The sequence below is a fragment of the Gorilla gorilla genome, chromosome 3 (assembly GCF_029281585.2).
Source record: "Gorilla gorilla gorilla isolate KB3781 chromosome 3, NHGRI_mGorGor1-v2.1_pri, whole genome shotgun sequence".
Taxonomy (NCBI): Eukaryota; Metazoa; Chordata; class Mammalia; order Primates; family Hominidae; genus Gorilla; species Gorilla gorilla.
The window spans coordinates 79,506,138-79,530,533 of record NC_073227.2 but is presented as its reverse complement, the minus strand read 5'-3'; positions in this window follow the sequence as shown (position 1 = coordinate 79,530,533).

The following is a 24,396-nucleotide window of genomic DNA, read 5'->3' as shown; positions in this document are numbered from 1 at the left end:
ACAGTATAAAATATATAATTCTACTTTCATATTTTATGTACAGTAATTAATACATATTTGTTGAAATTTGATATTTTATATACAGTATATAATATATATTTGGTGAAATTTCATATTATATTTACAGTATATAATATATATTTGGTGAAATTTCTTATTTTATGTACAGTATATAATATATATTTGGTGAAATTTGAGATTTTATGTACAGTATGTGATATATATTTGGTGTACTTTCATATTTTACTTACAGTATATAATATATACTTGGTGTACTTTGATATTTTATGTACAGTATATAATATATATTGGTGTAGTTTCATATTTTATGTAGAGTATATAGTATATAATTGCTGAAATTTGATATTTTATATACAGTATATAATATGTATTTTGTGTAATCTGATATTATATGTAAAGTATATAATATATATTTGGTGAAATTTTATATTTTATATACAGTATATAACATATATTTGGTGTAATTTCATATTTTATGTACGGTTTATAGTATATATTTCGTGACATTTGATATTTTATGTACAGTATATAATATATATTTGTTGAAATTTGTTATTTTATGTACAGTATATAATATATATTTGCTGAAATTTTATATTTTATGTACAGTGTATAATATATATTTGGTGTACTTTCATATTTTATGTACAGTATATAGTATATATTTGGTGACATTTCATATTTTATGAACAATAGGTAAGATATGTTTGTTGAAATTTGATATTTTATGGACAGTATATAATATATATTGGGTGAAGTTTGATATTATAGGTACAGTATATAATATATATTTGGTGAAATTTGATATTTTATGTACAGTATATAATATATATTTGGTGAAATTTGATATTTTATGTACGGTACATAATATATATTTGGTGTACTTTCATATTTTATGTACAGTATATAGTATATATCTGGTGAAATTTGATATTTTTTGCACAGTATATAGCAGATATTTGGTGAAATTTGATATTATATGTACAGTATATAATATGCTTTGGGTTAAATTTGATATTTTGTGTACAGTATATAATATATATTTGGTGAAATTTGATATTTTATGTACAGTATATAATATATATTTGGTGAAATTTGATATTTTATATACAGTATCTAATATATATTTGGTGTACTTTCATATTTTATGTACAGTATAAAATATATACTTGATGTACTTTCATATTTTATGTACAGCAAATAATACATATTTGTTGAAATTTGATATTTTATATACAGTATATAATATATATTTGGCGAAATTTGATATTAATTGTACAGTATATAATATATATTTGGTGAAATTTGATATTTTATGTACAGTATATAAAATATATTTGGTGAAATTTGATATTTTATGTACAGTATATAATATATATTTGGTGTACTTTCATATTTTATGTACAGTATAAAATATATACCTGATGTACTTTCAAGTTTTATGTGCAGTATATAATAAATATTTGGGGTGCTTACTTATTTTATGTACAGTATATAATACATATTTTGTGAAATTTGATATTTCATCTACTGTATATAAGATATAGTTGGTGAAATTTGATATTTTATCTACAGTATATGATATATAATTGGTGTACTTTCATATTTTACTTGCAGTTTATAACACATATTTGGTGTACTTTCATATTTTATGTACAGTATATAGTATATATTTGTTGACATTTGATATTTTATGTACGGTATATAATATATATTTGTTGAAATTTGATATTTTATGTAAAGTATATAATATATATTTGGTGAAATTTTATATTTTATGTACACTAGATACTATATATTTGGTGTACTTTCATATTTTATGTACAGTATATAGTATATATTTGGTGACATTTGATATTTTATGTACAATATATAAGATATGTTTGTTGAAATTTGATATTTTATGTACAGTATATAATATATATTTGGTGAAATTTGATATTTTATGTACAGTATATAATATATATTTGGTGTACTTTCATATTTTATGTGCAGTATAAAATATATACTTGATGTACTTTCATATTTTATGTAAGAAAATAATACATATTTGTTGAAATTTGATATTTTATGTACAGTATATAATTTATATTTGGTGCAATTTTATATTTTATGTACTCTATATCATATATATTTGGTGTACTTACCAGTTTTATGTACAGTATATAATATATATTTGGTGAAATTTGATATTATAGGTACAGTATATAATATATATTTGGTGAAATTTGATATTTTACTTACAGTAAAATATATATTTGCTGTATTTTCATATTTTATGTACAGTATATAATATATATTTGGTGACATTTGATATTTTATGAACAATATGTAAGATATGTTTGTTGAAATTTGAAATTTTGTGTACAGTATATAATATATATTTGGTGAAATTTGATGTTATAAGTACAGTATATAATATATATTTGGTGAAATTTGATATTTAATGTACAGTATATAATATATATTTGGTGAAATTTGATATTTTATGTACAGTTTATAAGATATATTTGGTGAAATTTGATATTTTATATACTATATATATATTTGGTGTACTTTCCTATTTTATGTACATATATAGTATATATTTGGTGAAATTCGATATTTTTTGCACAGTACATAGTAGATATTTGGTGAAATTTGATATTATATGTACAGTATATAGTATACTTTGGGTTAAATTTGATATTTTGTGTACAGTATATAATATATATTTGGTGAAATTTGATATTTTATGTACAGTATATAATATATATTTCGTGAAATTTGATATTTTATATACAGTATGTAATATATATTTGGTGTACTTTCATATTTTATGTACAGTATAAAATATATACCTGATGTACTTTCAAGTTTTATGTGCAGTATATAATAAATATTTGGGGTGCTTACTTATTTTAAGTACAGTATATAATACATATTTTGTGAAATTTGATATTTCATCTACTGTATATAAGATATCGTTGGTGAAATTTGATATTTTATCTACAGTATATGATATATAATTGGTGTACTTTCATATTTTACTTGCAGTTTATAACACATATTTGGTGTACTTTCATATTTTATGTACAGTATATAGTATATATTTGTTGACATTTGATATTTTATGTACGGTATATAATATATATTTGTTGAAATTTGATATTTTATGTAAAGTATATAATATATATTTGGTGAAATTTTATATTTTATGTACACTAGATACTATATATTTGGTGTACTTTCATATTTTATGTACAGTACATAGTATATATTTGGTGACATTTGATATTTTATGTACAATATATAAGATATGTTTGTTGAAATTTGATATTTTATGTACAGTATATAATATATATTTGGTGAAATTTGATATTTTATGTACAGTATATAATATATATTTGGTGAAATTTGATAATTTAGGTACAGTATAAAAGATATATTTGGTGAAATTTGATATTTTATGTACAGTATATAATATATATTTGGTGAAATTTGATATTTCACACACAGTATATAATATATATTTGATGAAATTTGAGATTTTATGTACGGTATATGATATATATTTGGTGTATTTTCATATTTTACTTATAGTATATAATATATATTTGGTGTACTTTGATATTTTATGCACAGTATATAATATATATTGGTGTAGTTTCATACTTTATGTAGAGTATATAGTATATAATTGCTGAAATTTGATATTTTATATACAGTATATAATATGTATTTTGTGTAATCTGATATTATATGTAAAGTATATAATATATATTTGGTGAAATTTTATATTTTATATAAAGTATATAACATATATTTGGTGTAATTTCATATTTTATGTACAGTATATAGTATATATTTGGTGACATTTGATATTTTATGTACAGTATATAATATACATTTGCTGAAATTTGATATTTTATTTACAGTAAATAATATATATTTGGTGAAATTTTATATTTTATGTACAGTGTATAATATATATTTGGTGTACTTTCATATTTTATGTACAGTATATAGTATATAGTTGGTGACATTAGATATTTTATGTACAGTAGATAATATATATTTGTTGAAATTTGACATTTTATATACAGTATATAATATATATTTGGTGAAATTTTATATTTTACTTACAGTATATAATATATATTTGATGTATTTTCATATTTTATGTACAGTATATAATATATATATGGAGACATTTGATATTTTATCAACAATATGTAAGATATGTTTGTTGAAATTTGATATTTTATGTACAGTATATAATATATATTTGGCCAAATTTGATATTAATTGTACAGTGTATAATATATATTTGGTGAAATTTGATATTTTATGTACAGTATATAAAATATATTCGGTGAAATTTGGTATTTTATGTACAGTATATAATATATATTTGGTGTACTTTCATATTTTATGTACAGTATAAAATATATACTTGATGTACTTTCAAGTTTTATGTGCAGTATATAATAAATATTTGGGGTTCCTTCATATTTTATGTACAGTATATAATATATATTTTGTGAAATTTGATATTTCATCTTCTGTATATAAGATATCATTGGTGAAATTTGATATTTTATGTACAGTATATGATATATAATTGGTGTACTTTCATATTTTACTTGCAGTATATAATACCTATTTGGTGTGCTTTGATATTTTATGTACAGTGCATAATATATAGGTGTAGTTTCATATTTTATGTACAGTATATGGTATATAATTCCTGAAATTTGATATTATATATACAGTATATGATATGTATTTGGTGTAATTTGATATTATATGTACAATATATAATATGTATTTGGTGAAATTTTATATTTTATGTACAGTATATAATATATATTTGGTGTACTTTCATATTTTATGTACAGTATATAGTATATATTAGGTGAAATTTGATTTTTTATGTACATTATATAACAGATATTTGGTGAAATGTGATATTATATGTACAGTATATTATGTTTTTGGTGAAATTTGATATTTTATGTACAGTATATAAGATATATTTGGTGAAATTTTATATTTTATAAACAGTATATATTGTATATTTTGTGTACTTTCATATTTTATGTACAGTGTATAGAATATATTTGGTGACATTTGATATTTTATGTACAGTATGTAATATAAATTTGTTGAAATTTGATATTTTATGTACAGTATGTAATATATATTTGGTGTACTTTCATATTTTAAGTACAGTATAAAATATATACTTGATGTAGTTTCATATTTTATGTACAGAAAATAATATATATTTGTTGAAATTTCTTATTTTATGTACAGTATATAATATATATTTGGTGAAATTTGATATTATAGGTACAGTATATAATATATATTTGGTGAAATTTGATATTTTTTGAACTGTATATAATATATATTTGGTGAAATTTCATACTTTATGTACAGTATAAAACATATATTTGGTGAAATTTGATATTTTATGTACAGTATATGATATATATTTGGTGTACTTTCATATTTTATGTGCAGTATAAAATATATACTTCATGTACTTTCATATTTTATGTAAGAAAATAATACATATTTGTTGAAATTTGATATTTTATGTACAGTATATAATTTATATTTGGTGCAATTTTATGTTTTATGTACTCTATATCATATATATTTGGTGTACTTACCAGTTTTATGTACAGTATATAATATATATTTGGTGAAATTTGATATTTTATGTACAGTATATTATATATATTTGGTGAAATTTGATATTTTATATACAGTAAGTAATATATATTTGGTGTACTTTCATATTTTATGTACAGTATAAAATACATACTTGATGTAGTTTCATATTTTATGTACAGTAAATAATACATATTTTTTGAAATTTAATATTTTATGTACAGTATATAGTATATATTTGGTGACATTTGATATTTTATGTACAGTATGTAATATAAATTTGTTGAAATTTGATATTTTATGTACAGTATGTAATATATCTTTGGTGTACTTTCATATTTTATGTAGAGTATAAAATATATACTTGATGTACTTTCAAGTTTTATGGACAGAATACAATATATATTTGGTGTACTTTCATATTATATATACAGTATATAATATATATTTTGTGAATTTGGATATTTCATGTACGGTATGTTAGACATAATTGGTGAAATTTGATATTTTCTGTACAGTAGATGATATATTACTTGTGTACTTTCATCTTTTACTTGCAGTATATAATACATATTTGGTGTACTTTGATGTTTTATGTACAGTATATAATATATATTTGGTGAAATTTGATATTTTACATACTGTATATAATATATATTTGGTGAAATTTGAGATTTTATGTACAGTATATGATATATATTTGGTGTACTTTCATATTTCACTTACAGTATATAATATATCTTTGGTGTACTTTGATATTTTATGTACAGCATATAATATATATTGGTGTATTTTCATATTTTATGTAGAGTATATAGTATATAATTGCTGAAATTTGATATTTTATGTACAGTATATAATATGTATTTTGTGTAATTTGATATTATATGTACAGTATATAATATATATTTGGTGAAATTTGATATTTTACACACAGTATATAATATATATTTGGTGAAATTTGAGATTTTATGTACGGTATATGATATATATTTGGTGTAATTTCATATTTTACTTACAGTATATAATATATATTTGGTGTACTTTGCTATTTTATGTACAGTATATAATATATATTGGTGTAGTTTCATATTTTATGTAGAGTATATAATACATATTTGGTGAAATTTGGTATTTTATATACAGTATGTAATATATATTTGGTGTACTTTCATATTATATGTACAGTATAAAATATATAATTCTACTTTCATATTTTATGTACAGTAATTAATACATATTTGTTAAAATTTGATATTTTATATACAGTATATAATATATATTTGGTGAAATTTCATATTATATTTACAGTATATAATATATATTTGGTGAAATTTCTTATTTTATGTACAGTATATAATATATATTTGGTGAAATTTGAGATTTTATGTACAGTATGTGATATATATTTGGTGTACTTTCATATTTTACTTACAGTATATAATATATACTTGGTGTACTTTGATATTTTATGTACAGTATATAATATATATTGGTGTAGTTTCATATTTTATGTAGAGTATATAGTATATAATTGCTGAAATTTGATATTTTATATACAGTATATAATATGTATTTTGTGTAATCTGATATTATATGTAAAGTATATAATATATATTTGGTGAAATTTTATATTTTATATACAGTATATAACATATATTTGGTGTAATTTCATATTTTATATATGGTTTATAGTATATATTTCGTGACATTTGATATTTTATGTACAGTATATAATATATATTTGTTGAAATTTGATATTTTATGTACAGTATATAATATATATTTGCTGAAATTTTATATTTTATGTACAGTGTATAATATATATTTGGTGTACTTTCATATTTTATGTACAGTATATAGTATATATTTGGTGACATTTCATATTTTATGAACAATAGGTAAGATATGTTTGTTGAAATTTGATATTTTATGTACAGTATATAATATATATTGGGTGAAGTTTGATATTATAGGTACAGTATATAATATATATTTGGTGAAATTTGATATTTTATGTACAGTATATAATATATATTTGGTGAAATTTGATATTTTATGTACGGTACATAATATATATTTGGTGTACTTTCATATTTTATGTACAGTATATAGTATATATCTGGTGAAATTTGATATTTTTTGCACAGTATATAGCAGACATTTGGTGAAATTTGATATTATATGTACAGTATATAATATACTTTGGGTTAAATTTGATATTTTGTGTACAGTATATAATATATATTTGGTGAAATTTGATATTTTATGTACAGTATATAATATATATTTGGTGAAATTTGATATTTTATATACAGTATCTAATATATATTTGGTGTACTTTCATATTTTATGTACAGTATAAAATATATACTTGATGTACTTTCATATTTTATGCACAGCAAATAATACATATTTGTTGAAATTTGATATTTTATATACAGTATATAATATATATTTGGCGAAATTTGATATTAATTGTACAGTATATAATATATATTTGGTGAAATTTGATATTTTATGTACAGTATATAAAATATATTTGGTGAAATTTGATATTTTATGTACAGTATATAGTATATATTTGTTGACATTTGATATTTTATGTACGGTATATAATATATATTTGTTGAAATTTGATATTTTATGTAAAGTATATAATATATATTTGGTGAAATTTTATATTTTATGTACACTAGATACTATATATTTGGTGTACTTTCATATTTTATGTACAGTATATTGTATATATTTGGTGACATTTGATATTTTATGTACAATATATAAGATATGTTTGTTGAAATTTGATATTTTATGTACAGTATATAATGTATATTTGGTGAAATTTGATATTTTATGTACAGTATATAATATATATTTGGTGAAATTTGATAATTTAGGTACAGTATAAAAGATATATTTGGTGAAATTTGATATTTTATGTACAGTATATAATATATATTTGGTGAAATTTGATATTTCACCCACAGTATATAATATATATTTGATGAAATTTGAGATTTTATGTACGGTATATGATATATATTTGGTGTACTTTCATATTTTACTTATAGTATATAATATATATTTGGTGTACTTTGATATTTTATGCACAGTATATAATATATATTGGTGTAGTTTCATACTTTATGTAGAGTATATAGTATATAATTGCTGAAATTTGATATTTTATATACAGTATATAATATGTATTTTGTGTAATCTGATATTATATGTAAAGTATATAATATATATTTGGTGAAATTTTATATTTTATATAAAGTATATAACATATATTTGGTGTAATTTCATATTTTATGTACAGTATATAGTATATATTTGGTGACATTTGATATTTTATGTACAGTATATAATATATATTTGCTGAAATTTGATATTTTATTTACAGTAAATAATATATATTTGGTGAAATTTTATATTTTATGTACAGTGTATAATATATATTTGGTGTACTTTCATATTTTATGTACAGTATATAGTCTATAGTTGGTGACATTAGATATTTTATGTACAGTAGGTAATATATATTTGTTGAAATTTGACATTTTATATGCAGTATATAATATATATTTGGTGAAATTTTATATTTTACTTACAGTATATAATATATATTTGGTGTATTTTCATATTTTATGTACAGTCTATAATATATATATGGTGACATTTGATATTTTATCAACAATATGTAAGATATGTTTGTTGAAATTTGATATTTTATGTACAGTATATAATATATATTTGGTGAAATTTGATATTATAGGTACAGTATATAATATATATTTGGTGAAATTTGATATTTTATGTACGGTATATAATATATATTTGGTGAAATTTGATATTTTATGTACAGTATATAATATATATTTGGTGAAATTTGACATTTTATGTACAGTATATATATATTTGGTGTACTTTCATATTTTATGTACAGTATATAGTATATATTTGGTGAAATTTGATATTTTTTGCACAGTATATAGCAGATATTTGGTGAAATTTGATATTATATGTACAGTATATAATATACTTTGGGTTAAATTTGATATTTTGTCTACATTATATAATATATATTTGGTGAAATTTGATATTTTATGTACAGTATATAATATATACTTGGTGAAATTTGATATTTTATATACAGTATTTAATATATATTTGGTGTACTTTCATATTTTATGTACGGTATATAATATATATTTGGTGAAATTTGATATTTTATGTACAGTATATAATATATATTTGGTGAAATTTGACATTTTATGTACAGTATATATATATTTGGTGTACTTTCATATTTTATGTACAGTATATAGTATATATTTGGTGAAATTTGATATTTTTTGCACAGTATATAGCAGATATGTGGTGAAATTTGATATTATATGTACAGTATATAATATACTTTGGGTTAAATTTGATATTTTGTCTACATTATATAATATATATTTGGTGAAATTTGATATTTTATGTACAGTATATAATATATACTTGGTGAAATTTGATATTTTATATACAGTATTTAATATATATTTGGTGTACTTTCATATTTTATGTACAGTATAAAATATATACTTGATGTACTTTCATATTTTATGTACAGCAAATAATACATATTTGTTGTATTTTGATATTTTATATAGAGTATATAATATATATTTGGCGAAATTTGATATTAATTGTACAGTATATAATATATATTTGGTGAAATTTGATATTTTATGTACAGTATGTAAAATATATTTGGTGAAATTTGATATTTTATGTACAGTATATAATATATATTTGGTGTACTTTCATATTTTATGTACAGTATAAAATATATACTTGATGTACTTTCAAGTTTTATGTGCAGTATATAATAAATATTTGGGGTTCCTTCATATTTTATGTACAGTATATAATATATATTTTGTGAAATTTGATATTTCATCTACTGTATATAAGATATCGTTGGTGAAATTTGATATTTTATATACAGTATATGATACATAATTGGTGTACTTTCATATTTTACTTGCAGTATATAATACCTATTTGGTGTACTTTGATATTTTATGTACAGTGCATAATATATAGGTGTAGTTTCATATTTTATGTACAGTATATGGTATATAATTCCTGAAATTTGATATTATATGTACAGTATATGATATGTATTTGGTGTAATTTGATATTATATGTACAATATATAATATGTATTTGGTGAAATTTTATATTTTATGTACAGTATATAATATATGTTTGGTGTACTTTCATATTTTATGTACAGTATATAGTATATATTAGGTGAAATTTGATTTTTTATGTACATTATATAACAGATATTTGGTGAAATGTGATATTATATGTACAGTATATTATGTTTTTGGTGAAATTTGATATTTTATGTACAGTATATAAGATATATTTGGTGAAATTTTATATTTTATAAACAGTATATATTGTATATTTTGTGTACTTTCATATTTTATGTACAGTGTAGAGAATATATTTGGTGACATTTGATATTTTATGTACAGTATGTAATATAAATTTGTTGAAATTTGATATTTTATGTACAGTATGTAATATATATTTGGTGTACTTTCATATTTTAAGTACAGTATAAAATATATACTTGATGTAGTTTCATATTTTATGTACAGAATATAATATATATTTGTTGAAATTTGTTATTTTATGTACAGTATATAATATATATTTGGTGAAATTTGATATTATAGGTACAGTATATAATATATATTTGGTGAAATTTGATATTTTTTGAACTGTATATAATATATATTTGGTGAAATTTCATACTTTATGTACAGTATAAAACATATATTTGGTGAAATTTGATATTTTATGTACAGTATATAATATATATTTGGTGTGCTTTCATATTTTATGTGCAGTATAAAATATATACTTGATGTACTTTCATATTTTATGTAAGAAAATAATACATATTTGTTGAAATTTGATATTTTATGTACAGTATATAATTTATATTTGGTGCAATTTTATATTTTATGTACTCTATATCATATATATTTGGTGTACTTACCAGTTTTATGTACAGTATATAATATATATTTGGTGAAATTTGATATTATAGGTACAGTATATAATATATATTTGGTGAAATTTGATATTTTACTTACAGTATATAATATATATTTGCTGTATTTTCATATTTTATGTACAGTATATAATATATATTTGGTGACATTTGATATTTTATGAACAATATGTAAGATATGTTTGTTGAAATTTGAAATTTTGTGTACAGTATATAATATATATTTGGTGAAATTTGATGTTATAAGTACAGTATATAATATATATTTGGTGAAATTTGATATTTAATGTACAGTATATAATATATATTTGGTGAAGTTTGATATTTTATGTACAGTTTATAAGATATATTTGGTGAAATTTGATATTTTATATACTATATATATATTTGGTGTACTTTCCTATTTTATGTACATATATAGTATATATTTGGTGAAATTCGATATTTTTTGCACAGTACATAGTAGATATTTGGTGAAATTTGATATTATATGTACAGTATATAGTATACTTTGGGTTAAATTTGATATTTTGTGTACAGTATATAATATATATTTGGTGAAATTTGATATTTTATGTACAGTATATAATATATATTTCGTGAAATTTGATATTTTATATACAGTATGTAATATATATTTGGTGTACTTTCATATTTTATGTACAGTATAAAATATATACCTGATGTACTTTCAAGTTTTATGTGCAGTATATAATAAATATTTGGGGTGCTTACTTATTTTATGTACAGTATATAATACATATTTTGTGAAATTTGATATTTCATCTACTGTATATAAGATATAGTTGGTGAAATTTGATATTTTATCTACAGTATATGATATATAATTGGTGTACTTTCATATTTTACTTGCAGTTTATAACACATATTTGGTGTACTTTCATATTTTATGTACAGTATATAGTATATATTTGTTGACATTTGATATTTTATGTACGGTATATAATATATATTTGTTGAAATTTGATATTTTATGTAAAGTATATAATATATATTTGGTGAAATTTTATATTTTATGTACACTAGATACTATATATTTGGTGTACTTTCATATTTTGTGTACAGTACATAGAATATATTTGGTGACATTTGATATTTTATGTACAATAGATAAGATATGTTTGTTGAAATTTGATATTTTATGTACAATATATAATATATATTTGGTGAAATTTGATATTTTATGTACAGTATATAATATATATTTGGTGAAATTTGATAATTTAGGTACAGTATAAAAGATATATTTGGTGAAATTTGATATTTTATGTACAGTATATAATATATATTTGGTGAAATTTGATACTTCACACACAGTATATAATATATATTTGATGAAATTTGAGATTTTATGTACGGTATATGATATATATTTGGTGTACTTTCATATTTTACTTATAGTATATAATATATATTTGGTGTACTTTGATATTTTATGCACAGTATATAATATATGTTGGTGTAGTTTCATACTTTATGTAGAGTATATAGTATATAATTGCTGAAATTTGATATTTTATATACAGTATATAATATGTATTTTGTGTAATCTGATATTATATGTAAAGTATATAATATATATTTGGTGAAATTTTATATTTTATATAAAGTATATAACATATATTTGGTGTAATTTCATATTTTATGTACAGTATATAGTATATATTTGGTGACATTTGATATTTTATGTACAGTATATAATATATATTTGCTGAAATTTGATATTTTATTTACAGTAAATAATATATATTTGGTGAAATTTTATATTTTATCTACAGTGTATAATATATATTTGGTGTACTTTCATATTTTATGTACAGTATATAGTATATAGTTGGTGACATTAGATATTTTATGTACAGTAGATAATATATATTTGTTGAAATTTGACATTTTATATACAGTATATAATATATATTTGGTGAAATTTTATATTTTACTTACAGTATATAATATATATTTGGTGTATTTTCATATTTTATGTACAGTATATAATATATATATGGTGACATTTGATATTTTATCAACAATATGTAAGATATGTTTGTTGAAATTTGATATTTTATGTACAGTATATAATATATATTTGGTGAAATTTGATATTATAGGTACAGTATATAATATATATTTGGTGAAATTTGATATTTTATGTACGGTATATAATATATATTTGGTGAAATTTGATATTTTATGTACAGTATATAATATATATTTGGTGAAATTTGACATTTTATGTACAGTATATATATATTTGGTGTACTTTAATATTTTATGTACAGTATATAGTATATATTTGGTGAAATTTGATATTTTTTGCACAGTATATAGCAGATATTTGGTGATATTTGATATTATATGTACAGTATATAATATACTTTGGGTTAAATTTGATATTTTGTCTACATTATATAATATATATTTGGTGAAATTTGATATTTTATGTACAGTATATAATATATACTTGGTGAAATTTGATATTTTATATACAGTATTTAATATATATTTGGTGTACTTTCATATTTTATGTACAGTATAAAATATATACTTGATGTACTTTCATATTTTATGTACAGCAAATAATACATATTTGTTGTATTTTGATATTTTATATACAGTATATAATATATATTTGGCGAAATTTGATATTAATTGTACAGTATATAATATATATTTGGTGAAATTTGATATTTTATGTACAGTATGTAAAATATATTTGGTGAAATTTGATATTTTATGTACAGTATATGATATATAATTGGTGTACTTTCATATTTTACTTGCAGTATATAATACCTATTTGGTGTACTTTGATATTTTATGTACAGTGCATAATATATAGGTGTAGTTTCATATTTTATGTACAGTATATGGTATATAATTCCTGAAATTTGATATTATATGTACAGTATATGATATGTATTTGGTGTAATTTGATATTATATGTACAATATATAATATGTATTTGGTGAAATTTTATATTTTATGTACAGTATATAATATATATTTGGTGTACTTTCATATTTTATGTACAGTATATAGTATATATTAGGTGAAATTTGATTTTTTATGTACATTATATAACAGATATTTGGTGAAATGTGATATTATATGTACAGTATATTATGTTTTTGGTGAAATTTGATATTTTATGTACAGTATATAAGATATATTTGGTGAAATTTTATATTTTATAAACAGTATATATTGTATATTTTGTGTACTTTCATATTTTATGTACAGTGTATAGAATATATTTGGTGACATTTGATATTTTATGTACAGTATGTAATATAAATTTGTTGAAATTTGATATTTTATGTACAGTATGTAATATATATTTGGTGTACTTTCATATTTTAAGTACAGTATAAAATATATACTTGATGTAGTTTCATATTTTATGTACAGAAAATAATATATATTTGTTGAAATTTCTTATTTTATGTACAGTATATAATATATATTTGGTGAAATTTGATATTATAGGTACAGTATATAATATATATTTGGTGAAATTTGACATTTTTTGAACTGTATATAATATATATTTGGTGAAATTTCATACTTTATGTACAGTATAAAACATATATTTGGTGAAATTTGATATTTTATGTACAGTATATAATATATATTTGGTGTACTTTCATATTTTATGTGCAGTATAAAATATATACTTGATGTACTTTCATATTTTATGTAAGAAAATAATATATATTTGTTGAAATTTGATATTTTATGTACAGTATATAATTTATATTTGGTGCAATTTTCTGTTTTATGTACTCTATATCATATATATTTGGTGTACTTACCAGTTTTATGTACAGTATATAATATATATTTGGTGAAATTTGATATTTTATGTACAGTATATTATATATATTTGGTGAAATTTGATATTTTATATACAGTAAGTAATATATATTTGGTGTACTTTCATATTTTATGTACAGTATAAAATACATACTTGATGTAGTTTCATATTTTATGTACAGTAAATAATACATATTTTTTGAAATTTAATATTTTATGTACAGTATATAGTATTTATTTGGTGACATTTGATATTTTATGTACAGTATGTAATATAAATTTGTTGAAATTTGATATTTTATGTACAGTATGTAATATATCTTTGGTGTACTTTCATATTTTATGTAGAGTATAAAATATATACTTGATGTACTTTCAAGTTTTATGGACAGAATACAATATATATTTGGTGTACTTTCATATTTTATATACAGTATATAATATATATTTTGTGAATTTGGATATTTCGTGTACGGTATGTTAGACATAATTGGTGAAATTTGATATTTTCTGTACAGTAGATGATATATAACTTGTGTACTTTCATCTTTTACTTGCAGTATATAATACATATTTGGTGTACTTTGATATTTTATGTACAGTATATAATATATATTTGGTGAAATTTGATATTTTACATACGGTATATAATATATATTTGGTGAAATTTGAGATTTTATGTACAGTATATGATATATATTTGGTGTACTTTCATATTTTACTTACAGTATATAATATATCTTTGGTGTACTTTGATATTTTATGTACAGCATATAATATATATTGGTGTATTTTCATATTTTATGTAGAGTATATAGTATATAATTGCTGAAATTTGATATTTTATGTACAGTATATAATATGTATTTTGTGTAATTTGATATTATATGTACAGTATATAATATATATTTGGTGAAATTTGATATTTTACACACAGTATATAATATATATTTGGTGAAATTTGAGATTTTATGTACGGTATATGATATATATTTGGTGTAATTTCATATTTTACTTACAGTTTATAATATATATTTGGTGTACTTTGCTATTTTATGTACAGTATATAATATATATTGGTGTAGTTTCATATTTTATGTAGAGTATATAATACATATTTGGTGAAATTTGGTATTTTATATACAGTATGTAATATATATTTGGTGTAGTTTCATATTATATGTACAGTATAAAATATATAATTCTACTTTCATATTTTATGTACAGTAATTAATACATATTTGTTGAAATTTGATATTTTATATACAGTATATAATATATATTTGGTGAAATTTCATATTATATTTACAGTATATAATATATATTTGGTGAAATTTCTTATTTTATGTACAGTATATAATATATATTTGGTGAAATTTGAGATTTTATGTACAGTATGTGATATATATTTGGTGTACTTTCATATTTTACTTACAGTATATAATATATACTTGGTGTACTTTGATATTTTATGTACAGTATATAATATATATTGGTGTAGTTTCATATTTTATGTAGAGTATATAGTATATAATTGCTGAAATTTGATATTTTATATACAGTATATAATATGTATTTTGTGTAATCTGATATTATATGTAAAGTATATAATATATATTTGGTGAAATTTTATATTTTATATACAGTATATAACATATATTTGGTGTAATTTCATATTTTATGTACGGTTTATAGTATATATTTCGTGACATTTGATATTTTATGTACAGTATATAATATATATTTGTTGAAATTTGATATTTTATGTACAGTATATAATATATATTTGCTGAAATTTTATATTTTATGTACAGTGTATAATATATATTTGGTGTACTTTCATATTTTATGTACAGTATATAGTATATATTTGGTGACATTTCATATTTTATGAACAATAGGTAAGATATGTTTGTTGAAATTTGATATTTTATGTACAGTATATAATATATATTGGGTGAAGTTTGATATTATAGGTACAGTATATAATATATATTTGGTGAAATTTGATATTTTATGTACAGTATATAATATATATTTGGTGAAATTTGATATTTTATGTACGGTACATAATATATATTTGGTGTACTTTCATATTTTATGTACAGTATATAGTATATATCTGGTGAAATTTGATATTTTTTGCACAGTATATAGCAGATATTTGGTGAAATTTGATATTATATGTACAGTATATAATATACTTTGGGTTAAATTTGATATTTTGTGTACAGTATATAATATATATTTGGTGAAATTTGATATTTTATGTACAGTATATAATATATATTTGGTGAAATTTGATATTTTATATACAGTATCTAATATATATTTGGTGTACTTTCATATTTTATGTACAGTATAAAATATATACTTGATGTACTTTCATATTTTATGCACAGCAAATAATACATATTTGTTGAAATTTGATATTTTATATACAGTATATAATATATATTTGGCGAAATTTGATATTAATTGTACAGTATATAATATATATTTGGTGAAATTTGATATTTTATGTACAGTATATAAAATATATTTGGTGAAATTTGATATTTTATGTACAGTATATAGTATATATTTGTTGACATTTGATATTTTATGTACGGTATATAATATATATTTGTTGAAATTTGATATTTTATGTAAAGTATATAATATATATTTGGTGAAATTTTATATTTTATGTACACTAGATACTATATATTTGGTGTACTTTCATATTTTATGTACAGTACATAGTATATATTTGGTGACATTTGATATTTTATGTACAATATATAAGATATGTTTGTTGAAAATTGATATTTTATGTACAGTATATAATATATATTTGGTGAAATTTGATATTTTATGTACAGTATATAATATATATTTGGTGAAATTTGATAATTTAGGTACAGTATAAAAGATATATTTGGTGAAATTTGATATTTTATGTACAGTATAGAATATACATTTGGTGAAATTTGATATTTCACCCACAGTATATAATATATATTTGATGAAATTTGAGATTTTATGTACGGTATATGATATATATTTGGTGTACTTTCATATTTTACTTATAGTATATAATATATATTTGGTGTACTTTGATATTTTATGCACAGTATATAATATATATTGGTGTAGTTTCATACTTTATGTAGAGTATATAGTATATAATTGCTGAAATTTGATATTTTATATACAGTATATAATATGTATTTTGTGTAATCTGATATTATATGTAAAGTATATAATATATATTTGGTGAAATTTTATATTTTATATAAAGTATATAACATATATTTGGTGTAATTTCATATTTTATGTACAGTATATAGTATATATTTGGTGACATTTGATATTTTATGTACAGTATATAATATATATTTGCTGAAATTTGATATTTTATTTACAGTAAATAATATATATTTGGTGAAATTTTATATTTTATGTACAGTGTATAATATATATTTGGTGTACTTTCATATTTTATGTACAGTATATAGTATATAGTTGGTGACATTAAATATTTTATGTACAGTAGGTAATATATATTTGTTGAAATTTGACATTTTATATACAGTATATAATATATATTTGGTGAAATTTTATATTTTACTTACAGTATATAATATATATTTGGTGTATTTTCATATTTTATGTACAGTCTATAATATATATATGGTGACATTTGATATTTTATCAACAATATGTAAGATATGTTTGTTGAAATTTGATATTTTATGTACAGTATATAATATATATTTGGTGAAATTTGATATTATAGGTACAGTATATAATATATATTTGGTGAAATTTGATATTTTATGTACGGTATATAATATATATTTGGTGAAATTTGATATTTTATGTACAGTATATAATATATATTTGGTGAAATTTGACATTTTATGTACAGTATATATATATTTGGTGTACTTTCATATTTTATGTACAGTATATAGTATATATTTGGTGAAATTTGATATTTTTTGTAGAGTATATAGCAGATATTTGGTGAAATTTGATATTATATGTACAGTATATAATATACTTTGGGTTAAATTTGATATTTTGTCTACATTATATAATATATATTTGGTGAAATTTGATATTTTATGTACAGTATATAATATATATTTCGTGAAATTTGATATTTTATATACAGTATTTAATATATATTTGGTGTACTTTCATATTTTATGTACAGTATAAAATATATTCTTGATGTACTTTCATATTTTATGTACAGCAAATAATACATATTTGTTGTATTTTGATATTTTATATACAGTATATAATATATATTTGGCGAAATTTGATATTAATTGTACAGTATATAATATATATTTGGTGAAATTTGATATTTTATGTACAGTATGTAAAATATATTTGGTGAAATTTGATATTTTATGTACAGTATATAATATATATTTGCTGTACTTTCATATTTTATGTACAGTATAAAATATATACTTGATGTACTTTCAAGTTTTATGTGCAGTATATAATAAATATTTGGGGTTCCTTCATATTTTATGTACAGTATATAATATATATTTTGTGAAATTTGATATTTCATCTACTGTATATAAGATATCGTTGGTGAAATTTGATATTTTATGTACAGTATATGATATATAATTGGTGTACTTTCATATTTTACTTGCAGTATATAATACCTATTTGGTGTACTTTGATATTTTATGTACAGTGCATAATATATAGGTGTAGTTTCATATTTTATGTACAGTATATGGTATATAATTCCTGAAATTTGATATTATATGTACAGTATATCATATGTATTTGGTGTAATTTGATATTATATGTACAATATATAGTATGTATTTGGTGAAATTTTATATTTTATGTACAGTATATAATATATGTTTGGTGTACTTTCATATTTTATGTACAGTATATAGTATATAGTAGGTGAAATTTGATTTTTTATGTACATTATATAACAGATATTTGGTGAAATGTGATATTATATGTACAGTATATTATGTTTTTGGTGAAATTTGATATTTTATGTACAGTATATAAGATATATTTGGTGAAATTTTATATTTTATAAACAGTATATATTGTATATTTTGTGTACTTTCATATTTTATGTACAGTGTATAGAATATATTTGGTGACATTTGATATTTTATGTACAGTATGTAATATAAATTTGTTGAAATTTGATATTTTATGTACAGTATGTAATATATATTTGGTGTACTTTCATATTTTAAGTACAGTATAAAATATATACTTGATGTAGTTTCATATTTTATGTACAGAAAATAATATATATTTGTTGAAATTTCTTATTTTATGTACAGTATATAATATATATTTGGTGAAATTTGATATTACAGGTACAGTATATAATATATATTTGGTGAAATTTGATATTTTTTGAACTGTATATAATATATATTTGGTGAAATTTCATACTTTATGTACAGTATAAAACATATATTTGGTGAAATTTGATATTTTATGTACAGTATATAATATATATTTGGTGTACTTTCATATTTTATGTGCAGTATAAAATATATACTTGATGTACTTTCATATTTTATGTAAGAAAATAATACATATTTGTTGAAATTTGATATTTTATGTACAGTATATAATTTATATTTGGTGCAATTTTATATTTTATGTACTCTATATCATATATATTTGGTGTACTTACCAGTTTTATGTACAGTATATAATATATATTTGGTGAAATTTGATATTATAGGTACACTATATAATATATATTTGGTGAAATTTGATATTTTACTTACAGTATATAATATATATTTGCTGTATTTTCATATTTTATGTACAGTATATAATATATATTTGGTGACATTTGATATTTTATGAACAATATGTAAGATATGTTTGTTGAAATTTGAAATTTTGTGTACAGTATATAATATATATTTGGTGAAATTTGATGTTATAAGTACAGTATATAATATATATTTGGTGAAATTTGATATTTAATGTACAGTATATAATATATATTTGGTGAAATTTGATATTTTATGTACAGTATATAAGATATATTTGGTGAAATTTGATATTTTATATACTATATATATATTTGGTGTACTTTCCTATTTTATGTACATATATAGTATATATTTGGTGAAATTCGATATTTTTTGCACAGTACATAGTAGATATTTGGTGAAATTTGATATTATATGTACAGTATATAGTATACTTTGGGTTAAATTTGATATTTTGTGTACAGTATATAATATATATTTGGTGAAATTTGATATTTTATGTACAGTATATAATATATATTTGGTGAAATTTGATATTTTATATACAGTATGTAATATATATTTGGTGTACTTTCATATTTTATGTACAGTATAAAATATATACCTGATGTACTTTCAAGTTTTATGTGCAGTATGTAATAAATATTTGGGGTGCTTACTTATTTTATGTACAGTATATAATACATATTTTGTGAAATTTGATATTTCATCTACTGTATATAAGATATAGTTGGTGAAATTTGATATTTTATCTACAGTATATGATATATAATTGGTGTACTTTCATATTTTACTTGCAGTTTATAACACATATTTGGTGTACTTTCATATTTTATGTACAGTATATAGTATATATTTGTTGACATTTGATATTTTATGTACGGTATATAATATATATTTGTTGAAATTTGATATTTTATGTAAAGTATATAATATATATTTGGTGAAATTTTATATTTTATGTACACTAGATACTATATATTTGGTGTACTTTCATATTTTGTGTACAGTACATAGTATATATTTGGTGACATTTGATATTTTATGTACAATATATAAGATATGTTTGTTGAAATTTGATATTTTATGTACAGTATATAATATATATTTGGTGAAATTTGATATTTTATGTACAGTATATAATATATATTTGGTGAAATTTGATAATTTAGGTACAGTATAAAAGATATATTTGGTGAAATTTGATATTTTATGTACAGTATATAATATATATTTGGTGAAATTTGATATTTCACACACAGTATATAATATATATTTGATGAAATTTGAGATTTTATGTACGGTATATGATATATATTTGGTGTACTTTCATATTTTACTTATAGTATATAATATATATTTGGTGTACTTTGATATTTTATGCACAGTATATAATATATATTGGTGTAGTTTCATACTTTATGTAGAGTATATAGTATATAATTGCTGAAATTTGATATTTTATATACAGTATATAATATGTATTTTGTGTAATCTGATATTATATGTAAAGTATATAATATATATTTGGTGAAATTTTATATTTTATATAAAGTATATAACATATATTTGGTGTAATTTCATATTTTATGTACAGTATATAGTATATATTTGGTGACATTTGATATTTTATGTACAGTATATAATATATATTTGCTGAAATTTGATATTATATTTACAGTCAATAATATATATTTGGTGAAATTTTATATTTTATGTACAGTGTATAATATATATTTGGTGTACTTTCATATTTTATGTACAGTATATAGTATATAGTTGGTGACATTAGATATTTTATGTACAGTAGATAATATATATTTGTAGAAATTTGACATTTTATATAGAGTATATAATATATATTTGGTGAAATTTTATATTTTACTTACAGTATATAATATATATTTGGTGTATTTTCATATTTTATGTACAGTATATAATATATATGGTGACATTTGATATTTTATCAACAATATGTAAGTTATGTTTGTTGAAATTTGATATTTTATGTACAGTATATAATATATATTTGGTGAAATTTGATATTATAGGTACAGTATATAATATATATTTGGTGAAATTTGATATTTTATGTACGGTATATAATATATATTTGGTGAAATTTGATATTTTATGTACAGTATATAATATATATTTGGTGAAATTTGACATTTTATGTACAGTATATATATATTTGGTGTACTTTCATATTTTATGTACAGTATATAGTATATATTTGGTGAAATTTGATATTTTTTGCACAGTATATAGCAGATATTTGGTGAAATTTGATATTATATGTACAGTATATAATATACTTTGGGTTAAATTTGATATTTTGTCTACATTATATAATATATACTTGGTGAAATTTGATATTTTATGTACAGTATATAATATATACTTGGTGAAATTTGATATTTTATATACAGTATTTAATATATATTTGGTGTACTTTCATATTTTATGTACAGTATAAAATATATACTTGATGTACTTTCATATTTTATGTACAGCAAATAATACATATTTGTTGTATTTTGATATTTTATATACAGTATATATTGTATATTTTGTGAAATTTGATATTAATTGTACAGTATATAATATATGTTTGGTGAAATTTGATATTTTATGTACAGTATATAAAATATATTTGGTGAAATTTGATATTTTTTGTACAGTATATAATATATATTTGGTGTACTTTCATATTTTATGTACAGTATAAAATATATACTTGATGTACTTTCAAGTTTTATGTGCAGTATATAATAAATATTTGGGGTTCCTTCATATTTTATGTACAGTATATAATATATATTTTGTGAAATTTGATATTTCATCTACTGTATATAAGATATCGTTATTGAAATTTGATATTTTATGTACAGTATATGATATATAATTGGTGTACTTTCATATTTTACTAGCAGTATATAATACCTATTTGGTGTACTTTGATATTTTATGTACAGTGCATAATATATAGGTGTAGTTTCATATTTT